Below are 15,943 nucleotides of genomic sequence, written 5' to 3'. Positions count from 1 at the left end.
GCAGCAAACCGTGGAACGTCGGAGGCACTGCTCAGAAAATGGCGCCGTCCAGCTCGAAGGAACCATATGTTTGAAGACACAAAGGGGGATCTAAGTCACAGAAGAGGTAAAACAAGCATTGGCCTCGCGAAAGGTGTTGCTGGATTAAGTGTATGGAGGGTCGCATCCGTAATTACGGATCTAAGCTTGTTCTACGGTGGGAAGACATCAAAGCAGCCGCGCGCACGTACCATTAAAAACAAGCAATGGTGCGCAGTTCTACATTGCTTTGTCAAATGAACGGTCGCAACTAAACTTACATGAAACAAGATGTGAGGCCGCGAGACACGCTCTGCGGTGGTGGAGGGGCGAGCAAGACAGAGAGGCACGCGACGATCGGGCGCTGAAAGCTGGCGGCTGCGCGCGTGCACGCTCGCGTGAACGCAATCGCTAGGCCAGCAAAAGCTGTGGCAGCACTTTTGAAAGCCCTGTATACTAAATCTCTCGCAGAGCAGCGCATGCACTGGCTCAGCGAGACCTAAAAAATCACTCTGGACATTGTCATGCAAAGAGTAGTAATGTTCCTAAATTGGGGGATGCATAGGCCATGTCCGATGTATAATTCATCGGAAAATTGCAATACCGCATGATCAATGTTATGGTGATGTATGTGACTCGAATGTTTCGAGGGGATTCGGGTGGGATTCACAGGGAGGGACCAATACACGGCAAGTTGGGGAAGACGATGTGGGAGGTACGTTGGGGTAAAAAGGTTAACACTACTCAAATGATGCTAGTTTGTTTAGGCTCAGGCACTCAACTCAAGAAGGTAGCACACAACCATGGATGTTGGGTGACTCCAGCTGTACCACGCATATCCGAGTCATGGGTGATGGTGGATACTAGCCGTGTGACTGATATACTACCGCGACTTAACCTCCTCACCTGGAACATTAGAGGGCTGGGGAATCCCAGGAAGGCATGCCATATTCTAGCCTATCTAGCCCGGAACCACACTAGCATAGCGATGCTTCAGGAAACGCACATCTCCCCACAGGCGCGGTCCTGGTTTGCGACGCGGTGGGCGTCGCATAGATATTTCTCTTCATACTCCACCTACGCTAGGGGGACGGCCATTTTAATTAAAAAGACGGTACCATATATAGAGGAGGGATCGAAGGTCGACTCGAGAGAGAGGTACTGCATCACATGGGGACATCTGGCTTCGGCTTCCGTCACACTGGTGTGCAGTTACAGACCAAACGTTGATGACGAAGACTACTTTATCACACTTTGGGCACGCATAGTAAACATAGGATCGACACACCTCATATGGGGGGGAGATTTTAACCTAACACTAAACCCACCCAAAGACCGCTCACACCCGTCACCACATCACTATTCGAAGGCGCAGCACCAACTCCAGCGAATAGTCACCGACAATCTCCTTGTGGATATATGGCGCCACCAGCACCCGACACACTATGAAGGCACGTTCCATTCGGTTGTACATAACACGTGGTCTAGGTTGGACATGTGGTTAGTGTCACAAGACATTGCGTTGCGCGGCCTATCCTCCAGCCACCTTGCGTGAACCACTCCCCGGTGCTTCTCTCGATTACCCCTCCAGGGATGAATTCTAAGGCTGGGCAATGGCGCCTACAGCCCACGGCTTTATTAGATACGGTGTTTGTGTCTGAATTAGGAGACGCACTAGAAGAATACTTACGATTCAATGTTGACTCTGTCCCTGGCCACGGTATGGGAAGCACTAAAAGTCACAGTGCGAGGGACATTGCATGGCAAAGGCGGGGGTATCCTTAAAGACATTCGTAGGACACTAGCGCGCCTGGAACAACGGATAAAACAACTAGAGTCGGACATGCGCGAAACAGATGACGGCCCCACGATGGCCAAGATAAGAGAGACTATAACCGAATACCAAGCGGAAGCAGAAAGGGAGTGTCTGTTCCATGGCAAATACCACCGAGCACGGCAATATGGCAAGGGGGAACGCCCAGACAAAGCACTTGCTGCGACTGTTCGGCCACCCAGGACAGCAAATTATGTTCTGGCCATCCGAGACGGCAACGGCATGGTACAGCGAGACACGGGAACCATAGGCCAAGTATTCCTCGCACATTATCAAACGCTATACACCTCGAGGGTAGCACGCCAGGATGAGACCCCACAGTACTTACAGCAAATAGAACAAGCTTGGCTTAGTAATAGGCACAGGGAGTTCTTGGCAGCTGAATTGGGACTAGATGAGATAAGAGAGGCCATCATGCAGATTAACAGTGGAAAGGCACCGGGCCGGATGGCTTGGCCATTGAATTTTATAAAACATATATAGACACACTGGCCCCCTTCCTAAAAGCAGTTTACAAGGAGGCCTTCGAAACAGGCTCACTCCTGCCTACTATGCGAGAGGTGATGCTGGTCTCATTGTTGAAACCGGGGAAGCCTCCAGACTCTGCAGACTCATTTAGACCGGTATCACTGATAAACTGTGATGTCAAAATATCGGCCAAAGTTCTCGCTAATAGGCTAACCCTGCTGATGGATAAACGTATCCGTCCTGACCAGGCAGGTTTCATACCAGGCCGCTCAATCTCGCAAAATTTACGTACACTCTTCTCTACTACATGAAATCGACCAGGACGAACAAGCGGTGGCAGTCTTCTTGGACGCCACCAAAGCGTTCGACTCCTTGGAATGGGACTATCTCCTGGCGGTGCTGACACACATGGGATTTCCACCTGGGTTTCTCATGTGGATCAAGTTGTTATATAACAAGCCCTGTGCCTCAATTCTTCTAAACGGGGAACGCTTCCCAGCCGTCGACATCACCAGGGGAACACGACAGGGTTGCTCCCTGTCGCCACTATTATTTGCGATTGCCATGGAACCGCTTGCGGCCATGCTCCGCCAACACTATAAACTATATGCACTGGACTCTCCCTCACGACCCATTTTAATATAATTATACACGGACGATATTACATTGTATGTACATAACCCTGCTGGTGGGCTTAATGCCATGATGAGAGAAATAATAAAATTCGGGGCCTTTTCGGGAATAAACATCAATTGGGGCAAATCCCAAGTCATGCCACTAACAGACACTACCGCCTCCTTCCAAATGGAATATCCACTATTGTGGAACATTGATGAGGTCCAGTACCTAGGGATTAACGTTACGAAAAATAAAGAGAAATTGATGCACGCTAACTATGGGGTGGCTCTCACTAAGGTGGAAGACCTGATCAGCAGATGGATCGCCCTTCCCCTTTCTATGGCGGGACGGATAGCCCTAATGAAAATGGTCATAATGCCCAAATTTTTATATTTATTCACGAACATCCCCTTCCCCCCTGGTCGCCCATTCTTTACTAGACTAAAAAGTCAACTCATACGTCTTGCATGGGGTGGCAAACAACCAAGGATAAAATGGAGCACCCTCACGTTACCGTTCGCACAGGGCGGATTCGAAGCGCCGGATCCTGAACTTTACTACCTCAGTGCGCAGGCACATTTTGCAGCATACTGGTTTGCCCCATCCCCCCCTTATGACACATCTGGCTGTGGAACAGGGGACTATGGCGCCAACACCACTTAGGGGATTCCTGGGTGTGGAAGACAAAACAGCTGAAGGGAGAAGCTCTACTGTGGGGTGTACGAATAATACATCCATGCTGTACTGCCCCCTACTTCCCCTACAAGACCAACATAACCTACCAGCCACTCAGGAGGGGATCTGTAAACAGATGTTACTCCGACTATGCATTAACAAATGGGGTGACGTGTACCACCAGAGACAATTCAAAGATGCTACTACATTCCTAGGCGACACACCTCACACCACAATGGATGGATTCTTATATATTCGTTTGCGACAAGCTGTTAAGGATGCCACTCCCGCATTCCCTGCGGAACCGCCCATACTGCTCCCATTCATAAAGGGGGGGCCAGCACATGCCTTGTCCCGCATTTACAAAACATTCATAGGGGCAGGGACGCATAACACCATGAAGGCTAAAACAAGGATGGGAGATGGAACTAGGGGCCATATGTACGAACACATTTTCCCATAGACACAGAATGGGTAAAACCCTTTGATACATCAGGCCCTAGGTCACCCTACCACAGAGGAAGCTTGGGAGTACAGTTGCCAACAAACTGAACGTATAACCTCTAGCAGCAGGTTTAGAATTATTCATTATAAATTTCTCCACAGAATGTATTATACACTGGTACAGTTACACAAACTCAGGCTGCGTGACAGTGATAGATGTGACCGATGTGGGTGTGACCGGGAAGACTTTCTACATTTAGCGTGGGAGTGCAAGACCATAGCGAATTACTGGGCAGAGATTGGCCAAGCATTGGGCGATATGCTGGAGGTACCATTGGATCTGATGCCCGAAATGTGTCTTCTAGGCTATCTTCCAGGGCACAAGGGTCAGGCCAAAAGATTCCTGGTGATAGGCTTACTCATTGCTAAATGCAACATTGAGGTGGGGCAGGGCGCCCAAGTTTAAGGAGTGGCTGACAGATATTACTTATTGCCAGGAAAAAAATAATATTTATGCAGAACTACTACCTACTCACTCAAGACCACGAGATATCTGGAAGCCACTCACTAGATATATGCTCAGAATAGCTGTCACAGGCCGCCGATGACAAGGCTACACCACAGCAGCCTGCCACTTATACCGAGCCTCACGCGACGGATGGGCCCGGGGGGGCACCTGAGGGACTTAATGTAACAAAACAGTTGCTATGTGCCGCCCTGTGACCAGCAGAGAGATGCGTCAGAGAGATGTGAGATACAGCCACGCCTCTGGGGGCTATTCACATAACTGGTGTAGGTGGGGTACGCCGCGCGGAGGGATGGGTGAGTGCTGGAATTATACCTTATGAGTCATCATTACTAACAAATAGGCCTTATCTGGAAACACTGGGACTTCTCCCCCGCCTCTCACACTCCTCATGATTGCCAGGCCCTAACCATGAGCCGGCCCGTTGCAAACAAGAGCTGCCATAGACACAGACACTCCCCTGGCAAGCATTAGGATGTTGCTACTTTGTAAAATAGCTGGATTGCACGGGAAAGTGATCGCTTAACCAAGAGATTGTTGTGATACTCGATTTTCTTATTATGTTGCTGATGTTCTGACTATGCCGAACCTGATATATATTAGCACTGGGTATAAGCTGTAATGCTTCACTCATGCAAGTAGAATGTAGTGTCGGCTAAACTTTATAACTGCTGTAACACTGTATTGAAAAACCTGTTAATAAACAAATTTTCAACAAAAAAATGTACTATTTCTCATCTACACGTGCAAACATGTAACATGATGCATTACATTACACATTACACGTGAGCTTTTCGTTAGACAAATGCAATAACTAAAAGGTTACTTTTTAAACCTAGGTTCCATTTAATGACTTCTGCATGGCACAAAACAATTTCTATCGATTCAACTGAACATAATTATTCCATCACATTTTCTAAGGACCAACATGTTAATACAATACATAAATATATGCGGGTGCGGACTACCCATGATTATGATGCACCCCTACATCGCGCTCTATCAAACTCATATGACAAAAGTGAACGCAGCACGGGAGAGAAACACAGGAGGAATGGCAGGAGGCCACAATAAACAACAGAGACTTCACCAGGCACAGATAACACCAGCTGCAGGGTAGGAATGACATAAAAACTTTAAATGCTGCACTTGCACAAACTCAAAAATGGCTAGCCCAAAACCATATCTTACTAAATACTCTCAAAACTGAATTTCTTTTGATCACCCCACCTAATCACTCAGCTCCTACCCTTGACTGGATTAAAAAACTAACTGCTCTAAACTGCACACATCAGGTTGTAGACTCTGCCAAATCTTTAGGTGTCACCTTGGAAAAACATCTAAAATTGCAAGCACATATCAGCGCTACTACTAGGGGGAGCCAATTTCCAACTCAACACACTGATGAAAATCAAACCATTCCTACCCCGCCGAAGACCTCAGGCCGGCAGTACAATCCCTGATTATCCCTAGATTGGAATATGGATTGGTGACCCTCGCAGGACTTCCCAAAGCCAGCTTAGCCCCACTCAGAGCTACCTTGAATGCTTCAGCCAGGCTTTTAACAGGATCTAGGACATTTGATCACATTTCACCCGACCTGTTGCAGCTAAACTGGTTATCTGTTGAAGCTAGAATCCGACTCAAGATTGCTTGTCTGACTCATAATGCCATACACCACAATACCCCATACTACCTAGCAAATAAACTTGAGCTATCGGGCTCTAGCAGGACCCTCAGAATTATGTCCACCCTTCTCTTGAAACCGCCAAGATTCAAAAAGAAAAGATCATACAACTGTGCGTTCACCGGTCTTGCTCCTGGAATCTGGAACTCCTTACCATCCGAGATCAGATCAAATCCTTCTACTACTTCCATTAAAAAACTGGTCAAAAGACTACTAATGAACGAACTTTAATCGCACTGATTATGTTCGGGGATTTGTTAATAACCAAATTCTTGACGTATTCTCACTGATGTTCTATATGTTTTTACCTTCTTTTTGCGTTCGTTTTGTCCCAGTTCTCGATAGCTCCTTTAAGTGCATCATTTGTTGATGTTTGCTTGATCCCCTTTTGTTAATATTCCTTGATGCTCATCGCACATCTTGATTCCTTCTATTGTATGATGTTTTACTCTGTGCGCTATATGGCGCCTCTGATACACCCTATTCGTTACTCTTGAATGTTTTCCCACAGTTTGTACTCTCACTTACCTCCTTTATGTTTAGTATAATGGCTGAAGACTACTCTGTACAGCGCTCTGATACCCATTTGGGTCTTGTTTGCGCTCTATAAAACTATTCAAATAAATAAATTAAGATAACAGATGACATGAGTGAAAGGGAACGTGAATAAAACAACCAGGCCATTTATGGTTTTCTTTCTACTAAGTGCACATTACAACACGGGCGTGGCTTGGGCGCCGATGGAGATGGTCGCCTGAGAGCTCGGCTCCGGGACTGAGCCCGTGATTATCCTGTAAATCGGAGGCTGCGGGGCACCCCAGCCCCCGCATTCTGCTGACCGGCCCGACGGAGACCTGCCGGGGCCCTTGGCGCGATCTGCACGAGCGGTGACCCGGCGAAAAATCGAAGTTTGTGGAACTGCGGAGTGCGACCCAACATGGCGCCCGGACTTCATTGTCCCCTTGGCCGGATCCATTAGACTGGAGGAACATCACCAGCGGCGGTGCATCCCCTGCCCTGCCGTCTCCCAGTGGTGTGTGGATCTGGACATCGGTCAGAGCGGACTCTTTCAACGGGGATTGCACTCGGATGGGCGGATGCCCACGCCATAGTGGATCCCGCACGCGGACGTCTGGAGGTCCCGACGGTGGCCCCACTCCCTACACCGCACTTGGCTACTTTTTCCTGGCCGACCCACTTCCATGGGAGGCGCAACCCTTTGGCGCCGCAAATCGTCCGGTGGAGGTGGTGACCCTCACTCCGGGACTCTATCGGCCGTGCGGGCCTGCCCGACCTGGCGACGATTGTCTCCGCCTCCTCCTCGGTGCCCTCAGACGACGTGTTGGGGGCGCGAGCCGAAGCTGAGACGGTCCAACAGGCCCTGGAGACGGGGATCTCCGGCACTCGACCTGAGGCCCAGCAACCGAGAGAGTCATAGCCGGCGCCTGCACTCGGAGACGCCTGCTCCTGGACCCGCACGGAGTGCTCCCGGCGACATGGGGAAACCTAGAGGAGCCAAAGGGGCTACCCCAGCCGCCTCAGACTCGGAGACCCAGGACAAAGAGGAACGTGGGGACCCGGAGAGTTCTGGCGGTGCATCAATGCAACAGCAATTTGACCGCGTCTTAGAGGCGATAGCGACCACGCGCTCGGCCCTCCAGCAGGACATTGCCCAGGTAGCGACGAGCCTAGGTCTCCTTAGAGCGGACCACGGCAAACTTTCGGACCGGGTCAAGGAAGTGGAGAGCTCGGTGAAAACCTTGGAGCCGGCACAGCGAACCTTGGCTGCGGCTATGAAGGATGCTCTATCCCGGATTACGGCCCTGGAGCAGAGAGCGGAGGATGCGGAAGGCCGTAACAGGAGGAACAACATTCGTGTGGTGGGCCTGCCGGAAAAGATTGAGGATGGCGACATGGTGGCATACTTGGAGGCCTGGCTCCGAAACACGGTGGCCCCGGAGGGTCTATCCTCCTTCTACACCCTGGAGCGTGCCCATAGAGTCCCAGCGAGGCCACCGCAGCAGGGACGTGCCCCGCGACCGGTGGTGGCACGGTTATTGCACTTTAGGGACAGAGACCTCATCCTCAATGCCGCCAGACATAATGGACCATTCAAAGTGGCGAACAGCCAGGTGAACATCTTCCCGGATTACACCTATGAAACTCAACGCAGACGGTTTTCCTTCCTGGCGGTCAAGCGCGAGCTCAGGAGCGAGGGCATCCAGTACTCGCTCCTATATCCTGCGAGGCTCCGCATAATTGTGGATGACAAAACTCAGTTCTTCGATACCCCAGAGGACGTCTGTAACTGGCTTGAACTCTATAGAGCGGGGAAAGATGGCTTCGGCTCCTCATCTCAGCAGGCGGTGGAGCCGGAGCAGAGACGGCGATCCAAGAGGATTCGGAGTCGCCGTGGCCGCTCAGGAGGTCCCTCAACTGCAGAGACATCGACGGAGCGGAAGGGAGTACTAGAGGTGTTATCAGCGCTGTCTGGCTCACGGGACGATGCCATTGAGGAGGAAGCGGGCCCTGGTGACGAGGGGGATCCAACGGACTCCGAGGAATCAGTGCCTGACAGCGTCCATACGCCGGTGATCACACCGAAATCGGTGGAGGACCTTCTGGATGGACAGGGGTAACGGGGTGAGCTACTTCCTTTTGGTAGGGGGCCCGGCGGGGGGGTGGCGGGTGCCGACAATAGATGCTGACTCCCGGGGAAGGGAGGGTGGGGTGCCCTGTTTTTGCCCCGAGGGTTTTTTGACACTGTTTTGGGCTTGCTTCAGTCCTGGTGGCCTGAGCATCGAGGGCCCACTGCCTCCGCCCGGCCCGCACCTGGCCCTTAAGGCCTTCCTACGGTGGCGACCGCAGGATTAGTAGGGGAAAGTGGGTTGTTGGAGGGTATGGTTTGGATGGGAACTAGATGGTACTATTTGGGTCCTGTTCTGGGGAGGGTGGATGGGGAGTTGGTTCACGCTTGGGTTGTTAAGTTTTGGTTGGGGAAAATGGCCGCCATCAGTGCTAAGATGATCGATGTCCTTTCTTTGTTGGGACCCAGATGGGGAGACTTTGCGAGAACGATGTGGGACAATGGCTGATGTTGCTAATCTGAAATGTGTCACTTGGAACGTGCGGGGGCTTCATACTATGTCCAGGCGTCACAAAGTCCACGCTTATTTAGTGCGTAGGGGGATACAAATGGCGCTGCTGCAGGAGACTCATCTGAACAAGGCGGAAGGGGCGGCGCTACAGCGTAGGTGGAGGGGGCAGGTCTTTTGCACTTCGTACTCCGCGTATGCCAGAGGGGCGCTGATCTGGGTTCGAGCTGGGGTTCCCTTCCAGGTCACGAAAACAGTGATAGATCCAGAGGGGCGTTATGTGGCCATTTCGGGGACTTTGGGAGGGAGAGACCTAAACGTTTGCTGTGTGTACGCTCCTAATGTAGACCAGACTGCCATCCTTTCCAGGTTATCGGGCTCGTTGGCCCGCTTCTTCTCCGGGCCCCTCCTGCTCGGTGGAGATTTCAACTCAGTAGTGGATGTAGACACTGACCGCTCGCATCCACCCCTCCCCGATTCTCCGGTTCGTCGCATGGCTAAGGGTCGTAGGGACTGGCAGACTCACTGGGGTCTAACGGATATCTGGAGGGCGCAACACCCCACAACTAGGGACTACTCCTACTTCTCGAGCCTCCATGAGTTGCACGTTAGACTGGACGGATTTCTTGGCTCGCCCGAACTGGTTTCAGCAGCGGTCCAGTCTGAATATTTGACCAGGACCATATCAGACCATAACCCCCTCCTGCTGGACCTTCGTTGGTTTCCCGGGGTGCCTGCGGTGCCCACCTGGAAATTACGGCCCGAGATCCTTGAGGACAGTGTTTTCAGGGCGGACCTAGGTGATAAGATCTCAGAGTACTTTGCGTCCAACGGTGGCACCGCGAGCTCGAGAGCGTTAGAGTGGGACGCTTTTAAGGTGGTGGTGAGGGGGTACTGTATTTCTAAAAAGGTCGGCATGAGGCGAATTATCCTCGCCGACCTAGAGGCAGCGGATCGAAAACTCCGCGAGCTGGAACTACGCCGCCCCGGGCGCCCTGAATTACAGGCACGCACGGCGGAGGCGAAGGAGGCGGTGGCGGCAGAGGTCGAACGGCTTCGCTGTTTTGACCACAAGGCCTATACGGTTCGGTCCATCGCAGAGGGGGATAGGTCGAGCGCGCTGCTGGCATGGCTGGCCAACCCTACGCGTCAGTCCTCACTGACGACGTCCATGCGCAAGGCAGACGGAACCGAGGTGTACACTCAGCCTGCGATTCTGAGCTGCTACCGGCAATATTACGAACGCTTGTACCGCAGTCGCTCTGCCCGAGACCCTGACCTGCTCGATAATTATCTACGGCCTCTAGAGATCCGAACAGTGGAGCAGGACGTGGCGAAAGCCCTGGGGTCCGACATAGAACTGGGAGAGATCCGTAGCGCCATTAAAAAGATGGCGAGGAATAAGACCCCGGGCCTGGACGGCCTTCCTGTGGAGTTCTATGCAGCTTATGCTGATCTCCTAGCCCCTAGGTTGTTGATAGTATACAGAGAGGCGAAGAGGCTTGGGCGGCTCCCGGGCTCGATGTGCGAGGCATTGGTGGTCCCGCTCCTCAAGCCCGGAAGGGACTCATCCGATCCGGGGTCTTACCGTCCCTTATCAATGCTGACGGTTGACTATAAAATACTGAGCAGCATCTTGGCCTCGAGGCTACTAGGACACATGAGCTCCTTGGTACATGAGGACCAGGCTGGCTTTATCCCCAGGCGTAACACGACCATGAACATTCGCAGGTTGTTCCGCTTGCTAGGGGAACCGCTTGTGGACGCCCCGTGCCCGGTTGTCTTATCGGTAGACTTAGAGAAGGCTTTTGATAGCCTGGAATGGGACTACCTTTGCACTGTGCTACGGAGGTTCGGCCTCGGTGAGGGCTTCATCAGATGGACCAAGGTTCTGTACGCCTCGGCATCGGCCAGGGTTCGGGCGGGACCGCTGATTTCCTCGCAATATCCGGTGGAGCGAGGCACGAGGCAGGGATGTTCGTTATCCCCACTTCTCTTTGCGCTGGCGGTGGAGCCACTTGCGCTGCATCTCCGGTCGGGAGCCCATTACACGGGCCTGTGGACTCCTTCGGGCCCGCACTACATTTCGCTGTATGCAGACGACCTGCTGCTCTTCCTAGAGGACCCGCTCGCTGCCTTACATGGAGCTGCGACGGTGCTCACGGAGTTTGGGGAGGTCTCGGGCCTCCGAGTGAATTGGACTAAGACCTGTCTTTTCCCGGTTCGCAGGGGCACCCCTACCCCTGCTCTAAGTAGGGAGATTAGATGGGAACCCGACTGCTTTAAGTACCTGGGGGTGTACGTCTACCATGAACCTTCTGACCTCCTGGATGGGAACATTGCCCGCGGCACTCGAGCACTTCGAGGCAGTATGGACTTCTGGGCCACGCTACCGCTCTCGGTGGCAGGGCGGATTGCTTTGCTTAAAATGGTGGCGCTTCCCCGGTTGTTATATTATTTCCGGACACTACCGACCTGGGTCCCACCGGCCACGTTTCGATTATTACGATCAATGATAGTCGGATTCCTCTGGGGCTCGGGCCGCCGGCGGGTGGCCCTCAAGACCCTGATGCGGCCGAAGGATGAGGGTGGGCTTGCGGTGCCGGACTTCGAAAAGTATTATTTAGCGGCGCAGCTCCAGACCTTCACCCAGGAGATCGCCCAGGAATTCCGGGGCCCACAAGACAGGAGGGGAACGGGTATGGCCAGGCATGTTCTCTCCTTCATAGCGATGCGACAACGGTTGGCCTTGCAGGACTTGTCGATGGAGGAGCGGACCGTTCGCCTGTGCTGGAACCGAGCTCACGCCCGGGGCCACCTGAGAACACCGTATGCGCCCGAAATACCTCTGGGGATGCTAACGGCTTTGCCCCATGGTGGCGATTGGTCACGGTTGGCGAACTGGGAGGACGCCGGCCTACAGCTAATAGGTGACCTATACGAGGACGGGGCGCTCTTGCCCTTTCAGGAGCTCATTGATCACTTCGGGATTCCCCACGGCGACTTTCTGCTGCACTCGGCCCTTGTCCGAGCGATCTAGGCGCACTGGAAATGCGGGCAGGAGGGTCCTCCTTTATCCCCGGTATGCCAATACGTGATGATGTCTGCGGGCACGGTGAAGGCGGTCACTTGCCTTTACGGCAGCCTGATCAATGAGGGGCTGGTTCCCCTCACTACTCTGAGAAACCGTTGGGAGGAGGACATTGGCAAGGAGATCCCGGAGACGACCTGGTCCCAGCTGGTGCGGCGAGCCTGGAAGGGCACACGCCACGCCCGCTTTCAATTGGTCCACTACTACGTGCTCCATAGAGCATATCTGACCCCGGTGAAAATCAGGCGATATTTTGCTACGAATTCGGCGGAATGCCCCAGGTGCCCGGCCCAGGAGGCGGACCTTCTCCACATGCTGTGGGCCTGCCCGGGATTGTCAGCCTATTGGGTAGAAGTGGGGAAGACCCTGGAGGAGACGACGGGGAGATCCTTATCGTTTGACGCGGCGGTGGGACTCCTGCACTGGTTCCCTCATACCCCCAAGAACAAAATATCTAGCAAGTTCATTGATTTAGGCCTGCTCCTTGCTAAACGAGAGGTGACCAGGAACTGGAAGGCACGAGCTGGTCCGACAGGAAGCCGGTGGCACAGCGAACTTTTGAAGTGGGCGGCGGGGGAGAGCACGCTAAGATACCAGCTAGCTTGGAGGCAGCGTAATGAGAAGGCACAGGAGGCAGCGCTGGAGTGGGAGACGTTAGTGCAGGCCCTTAGGGATTATTGCGCCCCCAGCGACTCTGAAAGTGAGGAAGCAGCTCGCCCCAAGTCCCGATAGACGATTGCACTTTTCAGCTCTGTTGCTTTCCCCATGGGTCCTTTAGCAGATCCTGTTGAGGTTGTTGCCGTGCGCTGATGGCGGGGTTGGGTGGGTTCTCTTTGGTTCGTAGCGTTTTTGAGGGTGGGGTTTTCCTTTCTGGGTTTATAGGCTTGTTTGGAAAAGCAGATGACGGACAGTGGATCATCCGGACCAGCCTCGACATCCTTCTGAGCCCCCGTTGAATTTCGCCGCCCGACCCCAGGGTTGTGGGCTGAATGGCTGTGTAAGAAACTTACGGCGGGGGGACGGAGGGGTGTGTCTCATTGATCTTGCTTGTTATATAATGCTGGTCGATTATGTAACGATTTACTGATTCCTGCAATAAAAATATATTTAAAAAAAAAAAATAATAAGTGCACATTACAACACATCTCTTTCCTTTCAACAAATAGCCAGGGTGCATTAAATAGAGATACAAGTACTTTGATATGGGTCAATGCGAGACAAAGTCATCAAGAAGTTTGAAACATGTAATCTTGTGTGTTCCTCCATAGGTGCGTGGGGGCGTTAACCCCCTGACTGCAGCCATTACTTACTTGATGCATCACAACAAATATACATTATGTATGCCACCACACGAAGCTGCCTCTCACAGTAGACAGTAGGCTTGGTTTATTGCAGACCGGCGGCTAGGGCTGTTTGACTGAACTACGCATGTCAGGTTGACCAGGATTTTGCTCATGGCCAACCTGACATGCGCAGTTTATGCCTTCCCAGACATAACTGTCAGGAAGCTGGGGAAGCAAATACACAGCCCAATCAGTCTCAGATGGAACGCCGTTGCCGCCTGTCTCAGCCAATCCTCGCACTGCTCTTATGCTGTTTACTATTATAAACAGAGTGAGAGCAGTGTGTTAATTGGCTGAGATGCATGGTGTTTTACTTTCACTTTGTTCGCCCAGCATGCATTGCTCAGCTCTTCAATTCAGCAGGTGTGGCATTCCAAGAGTCAGGCTGCAAATGTGTGTGTGCAAAGAAGATCGATGGCTGAGGTAATCATTTGTTTGCATGGCTTCATCCCAATCATTCTCCTCAATACTAGGCTTGGGTGGAATGCAGTGGCGTAGCTACGGGAGTTTTGGGGGGGCGGACTCCACCGCTATCGCCATCTCGGGGCGGCAACAGGACCCCCGCTCCTCAATGCATTCGCCAAGAGTGGCCGCCTAATACACTAAATACTCGCCACCACTCCCCACCCCGCTCTTCACTGCGGCCACCGTGGGCAGCAAACGCAGAGACTGCCACGGGTGGCCATAGGGCTAGATACACCACTGGTGGAATGTTTAATTACGCTGGCAGAGTCTGAGGTATTTGGTAATTCCGTGTTACTCTTGCAACATAGAATTACATATAAATTCTGCCGCTCCTTTGGCTGAATTAATCTGCAGTAAATTGTTTCTAAAGAGGGCTGGAAGAGGGAGGAGTCCCTCTTTGCTTAAAAACCTCTGCAGATTAAAGTTTAATATATGGTCATTTTTAAACATAGAGGGAATGCTCACTCTTCTGGCACTGTTTAAAAATGATTGCACAGCACTGCAGTGCATACCCCACAGCGCCCTTACATACTCTGCAGTGATCACTGCAGAGTATGTAAGGGCTCGAGAGGTATCCACTGCAGAGTGATATGCAGTGGTTTCTAAAGTTTAGAAACCACTGCATACCACTCGGTCAAGGCGCCCCTATATACTCTGCACTAATCACTGCAGAGTTTGTAAGGGCACCTAGGGGTACTTGGCTGTGCTATTTTCTTAGTGCAGAATGCATTCTTGCATCCATTTTTGGACGCAAGGGAGCATTTTGCGATAAGAAAATAGTGCCAAATGCCCACTCCGCCCAGTCGTGGATTTCTGTGGAATTTCATAGAATTTTAATCTTGTTCCACAGAACCAAATTCCGCCAATTTCTCCCACTCCTTCTCAATACACACCTTTAACACAAGAATGGCATCAGAAACAGATGCAACAACACATTCCCCTACCGCTTTAACCTTCTTTAACTGGGGACCATAGGAGAACATATTGAGAAAATCAGCTCTGCAATTGAACCGTCCAGCAATATGTTGAACACTTAAATTAAATCTAAACATTTTTGACAAAACAGTATTCACATAAACCTGAAAAGATGCTAACTGATCTTTAAAATTGGGCATGGGAGCTTCTTAAATAGCTGTAATCCACATCTTTTAGGCTTTTTATTATTTTTTGCAGAGTTTTATATAGCGCAAACTTGAACCGAATCCAATCAGGTATCAGAGCTCTTTACATAGCACCAGTTACTTTACATTAGGACACACATTCATTCTTTGTTAGGCACGGGGAGATTAAGTAATCTGCCCAGAATCACAGGAAGTTCGGTGTCATTACCGAGACTCGAACCCAGTTCCCCAGGTCCGAGGTCGAGCGCCCTAGCCGTTAGGCCAACTCCTCACCTCTTAATAGCAGGCTTAATAGCAACAGCAGATATGCTGTGTCCTAAATATTCCACTTCTTGCATAAAACCTGCATTTATCAATTTGTAATGTCTTACCAATTTCCTGTAAATTTTTGTTAAAACCATTCTCAATTCTGATTGTGATCTTCTAGAGTAGGTGCAGAAATTAGGATGTCATATCAAAAAGCTGTTCCCCATTCATATCCTCAGATGAATTGTTCATTAATGTTTGAAAAAACAAGTCATCGGTATTCTTCAAAAACAGAGATATTTCCTCCTTTAG

This window comes from Triturus cristatus, chromosome 6 (genome assembly GCF_964204655.1).
Source record: "Triturus cristatus chromosome 6, aTriCri1.1, whole genome shotgun sequence".
NCBI classification, from domain to species: Eukaryota; Metazoa; Chordata; class Amphibia; order Caudata; family Salamandridae; genus Triturus; species Triturus cristatus.
Note: the sequence above shows the minus strand (reverse complement) of the source record.